Below are 12,506 nucleotides of genomic sequence, written 5' to 3'. Positions count from 1 at the left end.
AGGAGAGATTTAAAAAAAAAAAAAAAAAGCCTTTCTAAGTGATCAGTGCAAAGAAATAGAGGAAAACAACAGAATGAGAAAGACCAGAGATCCCTTCAAGCAAAGTAGAGATAGGGAGGGAACATTTCATGCAAAGGTGGACACAATAAATGATAGAAATGATATGGACCTAACAGAATCAGAAGATATTAAGAAGAGGTTGAAAAAATACATAGAAGAACTGTATAAAAAATATTAATGATCCAGATAATCACAATGGTGTGATCACTCACCTAGAGCTAGATATCATGAAATGCAAATCATGTGGGCCTTCAGAAGTATCACTTGGAGCAAAGCTAGTGGAGGTGATGGAATTGCAGTAGAGCAATTTCAAATCCTAAACCATGATGCTGTTAAAGCACTGCACTCAATATGCCAGCAAATCTGGAAAACTCAGTAGTGGCCACAGGACTGGAAAGTTTGTTTGCATTCCAATCCCAAAGAAAGGTGATTTCAAAGAATGTTCAACTACCACACAGTTTCACTCATATCACCTGCTACCAAAGTATATTCTCCAAGCAAGTCTTCAAAAGTACATGAACTGTGAAATTCCCTATGTTCAAGCTGGATTTAGAAAAGGCAGAGGAACCAGAGATCAAATTGCCAACATCCATTGGATTATAGAAAAAGCAAGAGAACTCCAGAAAAAATAACTACTTCTGCTTCATTGACTATGCAAAAACCTTTGACTGAGTGGATCACAACAAACTGCGGAAAACTTACAGATACTGGAATACCAGACCATCTTATCTGCCTTCTGAGAAATCTGTATGCAGGTCGAGAAGCAACAGTTAGAACTCAACATGGAATGACGGACAGGTTCCAAATCAGGAAAGGAGTATGCCAGTGTTGTATATTGTCACCCTGATTACTTAACTTATATGCAGAATACATCATGAGAAATGCCCAACTGGATGAGGCACAAACTGCAATCAAGATTGCCGGGAGAAATATCAATAACCTCAGATATGCAGATGACACCAACCTCATGGTAGAAAGTGAAAAAGAGCTAAAAGACCTCTTGATGAAAGTGAAAGAGGAGAGTGAAACATCTGGCTTAAAGTCCACATTCAGAAAATGAAGGTCATGGCATTTGGTCCCATCACTTCATGGCAAAAATTGCGAAACAATGGAAACAGTGAGAGACTTTATTTTTGGGGACTCCAAAATCACTGCAGATGATGACTGCAGCCATGAAATTAAAAGATGTTTGCTTTTTTAAGGAAACGCTATGAAAAAACCTAGACAGCATTTTTTTTTTCTTTTTTTTTTTTATTAGTTGGAGGCTAATTACTTCACAACATTTCAGTGGGCTTTGTCATACATTGATATGAATCAGCCATAGATTTACACGTATTCCCCATGCCAACCCCCCCTCCCACCTCCCTCTCCACCCGATTCCTCTGGGTCTTCCCAGTGTACCAGGCCCGAGCACTTGTCTCATGCATCCCACCTGGGCTGGTGATCTGTTTCACCATAGATAGTGTACATGCTGTTCTTTTGAAACATCCCACCCTCCCCTTCTCCCACAGAGTTCAAAAGTCTGTTCTGTATTTCTGTGTCTCTTTTTCTGTTTTGCATATAGGGTTATCGTTACCATCTTTCTAAATTCCATATATATTTGTTAGTATGCTGTAATGTTCTTTATCTTTCTGGCTTACTTCACTCTGCATAAGGGGCTCAAGTTTCATCCGTCTCATTAGGACTGATTCAAATGAATTCTTTTTAACGGCTCAGTAATATTCCATGGTGTATATGTACCTCAGCTTCCTTATCCATTCATCTGCTGATGGGCATCTAGGTTGCTTCCATGTCCTGGCTATTATAAACAGTGCTGCGATGAACATTGGTGTGCACGTGTCTCTTTCAGATCTGGTTTCATCGGTGTGTATGCCCAAAAGTGGGATTGCTGGGTCATATCGTAGTTCTATTTCCAGTTTTTTAGGAAATCTCCACACTGTTTTCCATAGCGGCTGTACTAGTTTGCATTCCCACCAACAGTGTAAGAGGGTTCCTTTTTGTCCACACCCTCTCCAGCATTTATTGCTTGTAGACTTTTGGATAGCAGCCATCCTGACTGGCGTGTAATGATACCTCATTGTGGTTTTGATTTGCATTTCTCTGATAATGAGTGATGTTGAGCATCTTTTCATGTGTTTGTTAGCCATCTGTATGTCTTCTTTGGAGAAATGTCTGTTTAGTTCTTTGGCCCATTTTTTGATTGGGTCATTTATTTTTCTGGAATTGAGCTTCAGGAGTTGCTTGTATATTTTTGAGATTAATCCTTTGTCTGTTTCTTCATTTGCTATTATTTTCTCCCAATCTGAGGGCTGTCTTTTCACCTTACTTATAGTTTCCTTTGTAGTGCAAAAGCTTTTAAGTTTCATTAGATCCCATTTGTTTAGTTTTGCTTTTATTTCCAATATTCTGGGAGGTGGGTCATAGAGGATCTTGCTGTGATTTATGTCGGAGAGTGTTTTGCCTATGTTCTCCTCTAGGAGTTTTATAGTTTCTGGTCTTACATTTAGATCTTTAATCCATTTTGAGTTTATTTTTGTGTATGGTGTTAGAAAGTGTTCTAGTTTCATCCTTTTACAAGTGGTTGACCAGTTATCCCAGCACCACTTGTTAAAGAGGTTGTCTTTTTTCCATTGTATATCCTTGCCTCCTTTGTGAAAGATAAGGTGTGGAGTTACAGATAAATAGCCTGGAAACAAAGATTGAAAAGATACAAGAAATGTTTAATAAAGACCTAGAAGAAATAAAAAAGAGTCAATTAAAAATGAATAATGCAATGAATGAGATCAAAAACACTTTGGAGGAAACCAAGAGTAGAATAACGGAGGCAGAAGATAGGATAAGTGAGGTAGAAGATAAAATGGTGGACATAAATGAAGCAGAGAGGAAAAAAGAAAAAAGGATCAAAAGAAATGAGGACAACCTCAGGGACCTCTGGGACAATATGAAATGCCCCAACATTCGAATCATAGGAGTTCCAGAAGAAGAAGACAAAAAGAAAGACCATGAGAAAATACTCGAGGAGATAATAGCTGAAAACTTCCCGAAAATGGGGAAACAAATAGCCACCCAAGTCCAAGAAACCCAGAGAGTCCCAAACAGGATAAACCCAAGGTGAAACACCCCAAGACACATATTAATCAAATTAACAAAGATCAAACACAAAGAACAATTATTAAAAGCAGCAAGGGAGAAACAACAAATAACACACAAAGGGATTCCCGTAAGGATAACAGTTGATCTATCAATAGAAACCCTCCAGGCCAGAAGGGAATGGCAGGACGTACTGAAAGTAATGAAAGAGAATAACCTACAACCTAGATTACTGTACCCAGCAAGGATCTCATTCAGATTTGAAGGAGAATTCAATAGCTTTACAGATAAGCAAAAGCTGAGAGAATTCAGCACCACCAAACCAGCTTTTCACCAAATGCTAAAGGATCTTCTCTAGACAGGAAATGAAGAAAGGTTGTATAAACGTGAACCCAAAACAACAAAGTAAATGGCAATGGGACCACACCTATCAATAATTACCCTAAATGTAAATGGGTTGAATGCCCCAACCAAAAGACAAAGATTGGCTGAATGGATACAAAAACAAGACCCCTATATATGCTGTCTACAAGAGACCCACCTCAAAACAAGAGACACATACAGACTAAAAGTGAAGTGCTGGAAAAAAATATTTCACGCAAACGGAGACCAAAAGAAAGCAGGAGCCGCAATACTCATATCAGATAAAATAGGCTTTCAAATAAAGGATGTGAAAAGAGACAAAGAAGGGCACTACATAATGAACAAAGGATCAATCCAAGAAGAAGATATAACAATTATAAATATATATGCACCCAACATAGGAGCACCGCAATATGTACGGCAAACACTAACGAGTATGAAAGAGGATATTAATAGTAACACAATAACAGTGGGAGACTTTAATACCAAACTCACAACTATGGATAGATCAACTAAACAGAAAATTAACAAGGAAACACAAACCTTAAATGACACAATGGACCAGCTAGATCTAATTGATATCTATAGGACATTTCACCCCAAAACAATCAACTTCACCTTTTTCTCAAGTGCACATGGAACCTTCTCCAGAATAGATCATATCCTGGGCCATAAATCTGGTCTTGGAAAATTCAAAAAAATTGAAATCATTCCAGTCATCTTTTCTGACCACAGTGCAGTAAGATGAGATCTCAATTACAGGAAAAAAATTGTTAAAAATTCAAACATATGGAGGCTAAATAACACGCTTCTGAATAATCAACAAATCATAGAAGAAATCAAAAAAGAAATCAAAATATGTATAGAAATGAATGAAAATGAAAACACAACAACCCAAAACCTATGGGACACGGTAAAAGCAGTGCTAAGGGGAAGGTTCATAGCATTACAGGCTTACATCAAGAAACAAGAAAAAAGCCAAATAAATAACCTAACTCTACACCTAAAGCAATTGGAGAAGGAAGAAATGAAGAACCCCAGGGTTAGCAGAAGGAAGAAATCTTAAAAATCTGGGCAGAAATAAATGCAAAAGAAACTAAAGAGACCATAGCAAAAATTAACAAAGTTAAAAGCTGGTTTTTTGAAACAATAAACAAAATTGACAAACCATTGGCAAGACTCATTAAGAAACAAAGAGAGAAGAACCAAATTAACAAAATTAGAAATGAAAATGGAGAGATCACAACAGACAACACTGAAATACAAAGGATCATAAGAGACTACTACCAGCAGCTCTATGCCAATAAAATGGACAACTTGGATGAAATGGACAAATTCTTAGAAAAGTATAACTTTCCAAAACTGAACCAGGAAGAAATAGAAGATCTTAACAGACCCACCACAAGCAAGGAAATCGAAACTGTAATCAAAAATCTTCCAGCAAACAAAAGCCCAGGACCAGATGGCTTCACAGCTGAATTCTACCAAAAATTTAGAGAAGAGCTAACACCTATCTTACTCAAACTCTTCCAGAAAATTGCAGAGGAAGGTAAGCTTCCAAACTCATTCTATGAGGCCACCATCACCCTAATTCCAAAACCAGACAAAGATGCCACAAAAAAAATAGACAGCATTTTTAAAAGCAGAGACATTACTTTGGTGAAAAAGTTCAGTATAATCAAAGCTATGATTTTTCCCAGCTGTCAAGTATGGATTTGACTGTTGGACCATAAAAATGGTGAGCAACGAAGAATTGATGGTTTTGAACTGTGATGCTGGACAAGAGTCTTGAGAGTCACTTGGACTGCAGGGAGACCCAAGCAGTCAATGCTAAAGGAAATCGATACTGAATATTCATTGGAAGGGCTGATGCTGAACCTGAAGCTCCAATATTTTGGCTAACTGATGTAAAGAACAGACTCATTAGGAAATACCCTGTTGCTGGGAAAGTTTGAAGGCAGGAGGAGAAGAGGACGACAGAGGATGAGATGGTTGGATGGCATCACCAACTTGATGGACATGACTTTGAGCAAGATTCAGGAGTTGGTGAAGAACAGTGAGCCCTGGAATGCTGCAGTCCATGTGGTTGCAAAGAATCAGACATGACTGAGCGACTGAACTGAACTGAACATACCCCGTAGCAAATACTATATGTAATTGGACGTTTCTCCAGCAAGACTGTGGCTCCCCAAGGCCCCAAGACATATCCCCATTCAAGTCTACACCCATGCACAGAAGTCAGTGCCTAGCATTCACAAGGCGTTCAGTGAGTTCTGATTGCAGGGGGACTTCCATTTTGGTGGACATAGAGGAGCAGTTGACACATTTATCCTCCTGTCTCAAACAACTCCAAAGCAGACATGATAAATGAAAGAGCAGTTTTTTACATCAAACTCTGGCAGCAGAGAATGGATTCCTGAGGTGGAGAGCAAGCAAGGTGAGTTCTACAAGTGCTCGGGGCTGGTGCACTGGGATGACCCAGAAGGATGGGATGGGGAGGGAGGTGGGAGGGGGGTTCAGGATGGGGAACACTTGTAAATCCATGGCTGATTCATGTCAATATATGGCAAAAACCACTGCAATATTGTAAAGTAATTAGTCTCCAACTAATAAAAATAAATGAAAAAAATCAACCAAAGAAGTATAACCAGAAAGAAAAACAGAAATAGAAGAAGAAAAAAATGAGAATGACAGCAGTTTAGGCATATGAAACAATGTTAGCCAGAGGACACTGGCACCACATCTTAGAGTGCTGAGGGAAATATACTTGACTCAGAATTTTATACCCAAGAAAAATACATATCAAAAACAAGATAAAATACTTTCTCAGACACACATCAACTACAAGACCGCATCACCACCAACAGACCAATGTAATAAATGTTTTATAAAAGGTCTCAAGTCAGAAGGAATTTAAAAGGAAGTGGGAATCTATATCTACAAGGGTAATGAAGAGTACCCAAAATTATAAACATGTAATATATGTTAAAAGGTAAGTATAGGGCCTTCCCCAGTGGTCCAGTGGTTAAGGATAAGCTTTGCAATGCATGGGATGCTGGTTTGTTCTTTGCCAGAGAACTAATATCCCACATGTCACTGAGCAACAAAGCCTGCATATCTGAAATAGAGCTTACATACTGCAAGTACTGAGCTTGCCCTCCTCAAATAGAGAGCTCCTACGACAAGGAAGATCCTGCATGCCACACTAAGACCCAACACAGCCAAAGAAAAGATAAATAAATAAACAATTTAATAATTATTAATAATTATCATAAGTAATAATGATAGACTGACAAGTTAAAGATGCATACCATGGATCTTAAAACTACTTAGAAAACATATACGGTTATTAAAGTGACAAAGGATATAAAAGGGAATCATAAAAAAACTACTCAGTCACAAAGCAGTCAGTGATAAAAAGAGAAATGGGAAGAAAGAACATGGGACAAATTGAAGATAAAGAGCAAGATGATAGAATTAAACCCAACTAGAGTTAACCCCTCAGATGTGAACCTAGACTGAAGATACAACCCAGGCCCCAGACGACAGCAGATCCCCATACACTGCAGTCTGCAGCCAAAAGAGAGCCTGCCAGGCCCCATGGCACCATGTGCCTGGGCACAGAACAGCCCCAAAGGTTTACACAGAATAGTAAATTAGAAGCCTTCCATCATACAAAGTACATCCTCTGTTTATAAAGAAATTGCATTAGAAATCAATGTTCACTGGGCAGAAGAAGAATTAGATGATAGCACAGTGTGGACCTTCCCTCTTTTACTACTCTAATTCTTCTCAGGAGGGAGCAGATAAATTGAGATGACTTACGTCTCTTCAATACTAGACATACTTGACCTGGGACACATGTTCGATTTTCATGGTTCATTCTCCTCTCTTTGCTCATACTGAGCAAGAGAGACTGCTCCCCTAAACCACAGCTCAATCACTGCAAACAAATCCAGATGATATTTGCCGAGTCGTTCACATAAACCAGGGAAAACATGTTTCCTCCTATTTTGCACTCCTGTTTCTTTTCAATCAACCATAGTTCTTGTGCCACGTCCTGGAATCTTGGTCCTCTGTCACTTGCAGTGATGTTCCCATACACTGGGCCTCAGTTATCCTCAATGGAATTCCTATTCAGAGTGGCCATAATACATGCAAAAAGGAAAAGAACAGGGAGCTCCTTACTTTCCTCTCTTGTTCCTTAACTACACACATTCACTGAAAACCTGTGTAGTGAGTCTGTTACATACAAACCTTCAAGTGGAAAACTTTCAAACATGTAAAAGTGCATTTGCATGTGCAATCACATCAATCAATTCACAGATCTGACACACATTGCCGTGGGCACATCCCAGACAAGTGGGTGTGTTTTGTGTACTTTATTGTACAGAAGTGTATGGAGGACAATAGTGCAATATTTTATTTCAAGCCTACGCTGCCTGGATGGACGCATAAATGCAGTGGTGACATAGATGGTACTACTACTCTACTTTTAAAGTTGTGCTTAGTTGCTCAGCTGTGTCCAACTTTGGCAACATACGGACTGTAGTCCACCAGGCTCCTCTTGCCATGGGGATTCTCCAGACAAGAATACTGGAGTGGGTTTCCATGCCTTATCCAGGTACTGCAAGATTAAAAATGTTTGTTTTATTGTTTGTGTTTCTTTTTTATGTATTATTTGTGTGAAAAGTATCATAAAGCTATTAAATGACTATATTAAATTAATACATAGCCAATTGTCTTAGTTGACTACCTAAGTAACTTTGCTGAAATTATGAAGAAATTGGGATTTTTGAATACCCTTTTGAAATGTAACCTGTTTGTATACAGGGGACTTACTGTTCTGCTAAGACCGGTGGATGCAAAAGTGAACACATCCCCTCCAGGTCCAAGGAAGTCAAATTTTTTGTTGGGATTTTAGAGGATATGTGTGACCTCCATAATTGTAGCCATCTCAGTCCTTCAAAAGCCTTGATCAGGACAAAGAAATATCAAAGTGGAAATAGTCATTGTGTTTCTACCCACTTCTAGAAAGTATTGCTAACTCCTCAGTACTGGATCTTGTAATGCTGGTGGACTAGATGGAGAAGTGATATGAACAGAAATAAGGAAGGTGAGACAGGTAGGTCAGAATGTGAGGTAACAAAGACAAAGTATTTAGAAGCTGAAGAATTGAGAGAGATTTGGGACCTGAGTTGGAAAAGCAGTTTTCAAAATAAATTGGGTCAGGTGGTATGTCTAATCCTCACTTCAGTTCTTAGAAGATCACAACTGACCAGTCTTCCTCTTTATTCTGGAGCACAATTCAGATCCATCTAGCTATTTCTCATTGCTGCTCCTACCTCCTGGCTCCCACACTGTGACCAGCAGTTCAGCCTCATTTATTCAGAAAAGGTTTGTTCTTAAAGGCAGGTGCTTCTGTCTACCTACAAAATGATCTATTCTCTGCTGCTCTTTCAAAACTGAAAATAGTTTTTTGTTTTTTAATGTATATACCTATGAGCCCAGAAGCGACAGGACTGCATTTCCTGCCCACCCATGCTCTTAGTCATGACTGGTGACTTTGAGATGCAAACAGACCTTGAAGAAGGATATCTTGGAAGACTGCTTATAAGGAGCTGATTTAGCTGAGAGATGAGTCTCTTCCCTTCCCTATCTTCTTCCTAACTGCTGCCTGGATTTTAGTTGTGATGTATGGAACTCTTGCAGTTGAATTGGACAATCATGTAACGTTGGAGATGGATTATACCCAAGTTCTGGCTGGTCCACCTCCAACTTTGTTTCAATGGGAAGGAAAATCAAGTTTATCTTGCTAAAGTTATGGTTGTTTTATTTTTTTGCAATGTGCATCCAAACTTAATCCTGATACTACTAAGTGTTTAATATGATATAGCCTTATTATTTTGTTGGGTTTAGTGAATATATTTATATTTTACATTTCTCTTAGTTTTTATTTTATAAATTGATTTATAAACCACAGGTTTTCCTAAATTGTCTAAATGCAAAATTATTATTACAAGCATGCTTTCCTATAGATTTTGCATTTTTATATTTTCTTATCTGCTGGGGTCCAGCCCCAGCAGGATCCAGGGGAACCCTCAGGATGAAGGGCGTTGGCGAGAGAGAGACACGTAGGACCGGCCTTGATAGGGCCAAGTCTGCTAGGGAGAGAGAGAGAGGAAGAAAGAGACCAGACCAGGAATGTGCGGCAGAGTCTGGCAGTTGCTTTATTTTTCACCATAGCCTTTATACTCTAAGTTGGTACATTTCTAAGGGGCAGATAAGCATACAGACTTAGTTTAACATTATATCAGCTTGTCCTTCACGAAACCAGGTGTGCTCTGTATATTTTTTGTTTATGAGAGTCTTTTCCCATAGATTTTTTTGTACATTATCTCCTGGCCTTGAAGTTAGCAGAAAACAGAAAAGTGGCAGTCTCATGGTACAGCAAGTTGTAACATAATAGAAATACAATCCTGTTAACATAAAAGTCAGTCTTTTTGCAGAAATTCTCAGCTAAATTTATCTAAAAAGTTTAACACACAAAGACTCTGCAGCTCTGGTGAGGCAGCACCTATTTAGCTCTCTTGGTTAAAATTAACAATTATCTTATTGTTTTTACACTAGGGCTAAACTCTTATTTTACTATATCTTCAACTATATTAACATAGTTTCCACTGTACAACCTCAGCACATTAACATCAATCAAACATTGATCTAATAACCACTTTTAAAACAATATTTTTTGTATTTTCTAATAGGGCTTCCTCACCCCCCAAAGGGCTCTGTGTCTATTAGGGCCTTTTTTATGGTTAATCTCTATGTATAATATCTTTTGGCTTTCAGGCCTGTTGACAATTTATGGCTTGCACCTGGTGCAACTTTAAGCAACTTCAGTAGCCGACCCTGTCTTATTTGTGGTTAATCTATTTTCTTTCTACTAGGTGTCATCTCCAAGGGAACTAGATAGGATTACATTTTTTACAGAACAGAAATGCAAAGGATTGCAAAAACAGCAGATATGGCACAAAACAGGCTCTTAGTCTAAAAGTTAATTACCTGCAAGAAGTCGCCAGCTAATCTCTATCTAAACTGTTTTCTATTAGGCACATTTGTGGCTATAATATTTGTGGGGCTTTTCTCACCCGGTGAAGGGGCCTATGCTTAACAGTTTCTTTTGTTAGCGTACAGTGTTTAGGATGTTTAGAACAATTATGAGCATTTTGTGCAATGAGAGCACACATTTATCAAACAAGCCAGAATGCCAGCAAAAGGGTTTGAATTGAAGCATTTCCTTCATCCCTGGCCACTTCATAGGGTATCAGCATCCAGGAGATTTATTAATTAGCTTTTAAGTTGGTCTTCATTCAGTGAAAGAGGAGCAGGAGAGCTCTCGGCAGGCAACACAAGAATCTGCAGCAGGGCAAATAACAACAACAGCAGAAAAGGGGGGAGGATATAGGGTAGGGTAGAGGCCGAGGCCAACCTGGAGGGTCCCTTATCCTAGACGGCCTTGCCTGCCCGGTATTTTCTTCATGACCTCGTCACGGGCGGGACCTCCCATAAAGGCTCCCAACACTTATCTTCTTTCCTTTCTTGTTTTCTCCATATTTGCTCAGCCTGGGCTATTTCCTCTCTTATAACCTCATCCATATCCATATCTGCAGGCCAAAACTGAATGAGATCTTTGTGGAGAGAACCAAAGAAGAATGAGTTACAGGGACATGAATGAAGGATGGTGGCCCTTGTTACTCATTATGAATGTTCTGTAGTAGGATCACATTCCCCTGCCCTTCTGTAGACCCACCAGCCCCAGGTTTGCCATGACCATGGAAGATACTTCAGCCAGTGGAATTTGAGTAGAGTTGATAAGTCACTTCCAAATGGAAGTATGATTTTCTGTCCCATGTGCTGGGATGAGCTGTAATGACAGGAGCTGGAGTAGCCATTTTAGATCAGAAGTAAGTAGCATAGGTGGAAGATGTGACAAGAAAGGAGCGGGTCCCCATCTCTCTGGAGAGAACTGCACTACCATTATATGAAAGAGAATTGAAATTGTAATCTATTTAAGACAATGTTATTTAGGGTTTGATTACAGTAGTTGAACTTGTAACTTAACACTCATAATAGAATAACTGATGTTTGTGTTAGCCTTGTCTTGATATTAGAGTCTGAATGAGACAAGATCTACTGACGTATACTTACAAGTGAGTCAAGTGAGAGCCCTGCCCTCTGGAAGCTGTGGTCTAGTGTGGGTTTCAGAAACTCAAGCAAGAACACAGCCACATGGCAGGACAGTCAAGATACTGTAGGAACACTTGGGAGGGGAACCTAAGCCAGTCCTGGTCTCAGGAGGTTGCTTGAAACAGGGGACAATCCTCTATCAGTCTCCTCATAAATAGGCCATGGTGCCAAGTTTCATGTAAAAGTGATGCATTTCAAATTCCTTCCAGAGTGTTTTCCCTTTTGATCCAGTGCTTAAGATATGCTTTTGAGACCTGGTTCGGGAAGATTGCAAATGCCCCAGGGCAACTAAGCCGGTGGGCCACAACTTCTGACCCTCAGTACCCTAGAGCCTGTGATCTGCTTAAGAGAAGCAGAGGATTGAAAACCAGTGTGCTGCAATAACAGAGTAGCCCATGCTTGCTGCAAATATAGAAGTCCTGAGCAGCAATGAAGCCTTAGGGCCGCCAAATTAAAATAAATAAATAAATAAAACCTCCCAGAGAAACCAGCGTGGTCTCAGGAGAAGCAGGGCATGAAAAAGGATGAAACCAATCAGGGTCTGATTTCATGCAAGTCATGGAGAGGGAAGCTACAGTCTGTTCTCACATGGAATTTGAGACGTAATTTGTGCGTCAAGCGTGCCCCAACCGAAGGCTAGGGAGCTGGGATTTCACTCTCCTACTAGCACCTCCAACTCATCCTACAACAACACCCAGCTGGTGTCTCCATGCCCTTGTATTAGATACTCCAAAGACAAATGAAAG

The sequence above is a fragment of the Cervus canadensis genome, chromosome 29, assembly GCF_019320065.1.
Source record: "Cervus canadensis isolate Bull #8, Minnesota chromosome 29, ASM1932006v1, whole genome shotgun sequence".
Taxonomy (NCBI): domain Eukaryota; kingdom Metazoa; phylum Chordata; class Mammalia; order Artiodactyla; family Cervidae; genus Cervus; species Cervus canadensis.
This window is presented reverse-complemented; position numbering follows the sequence as displayed.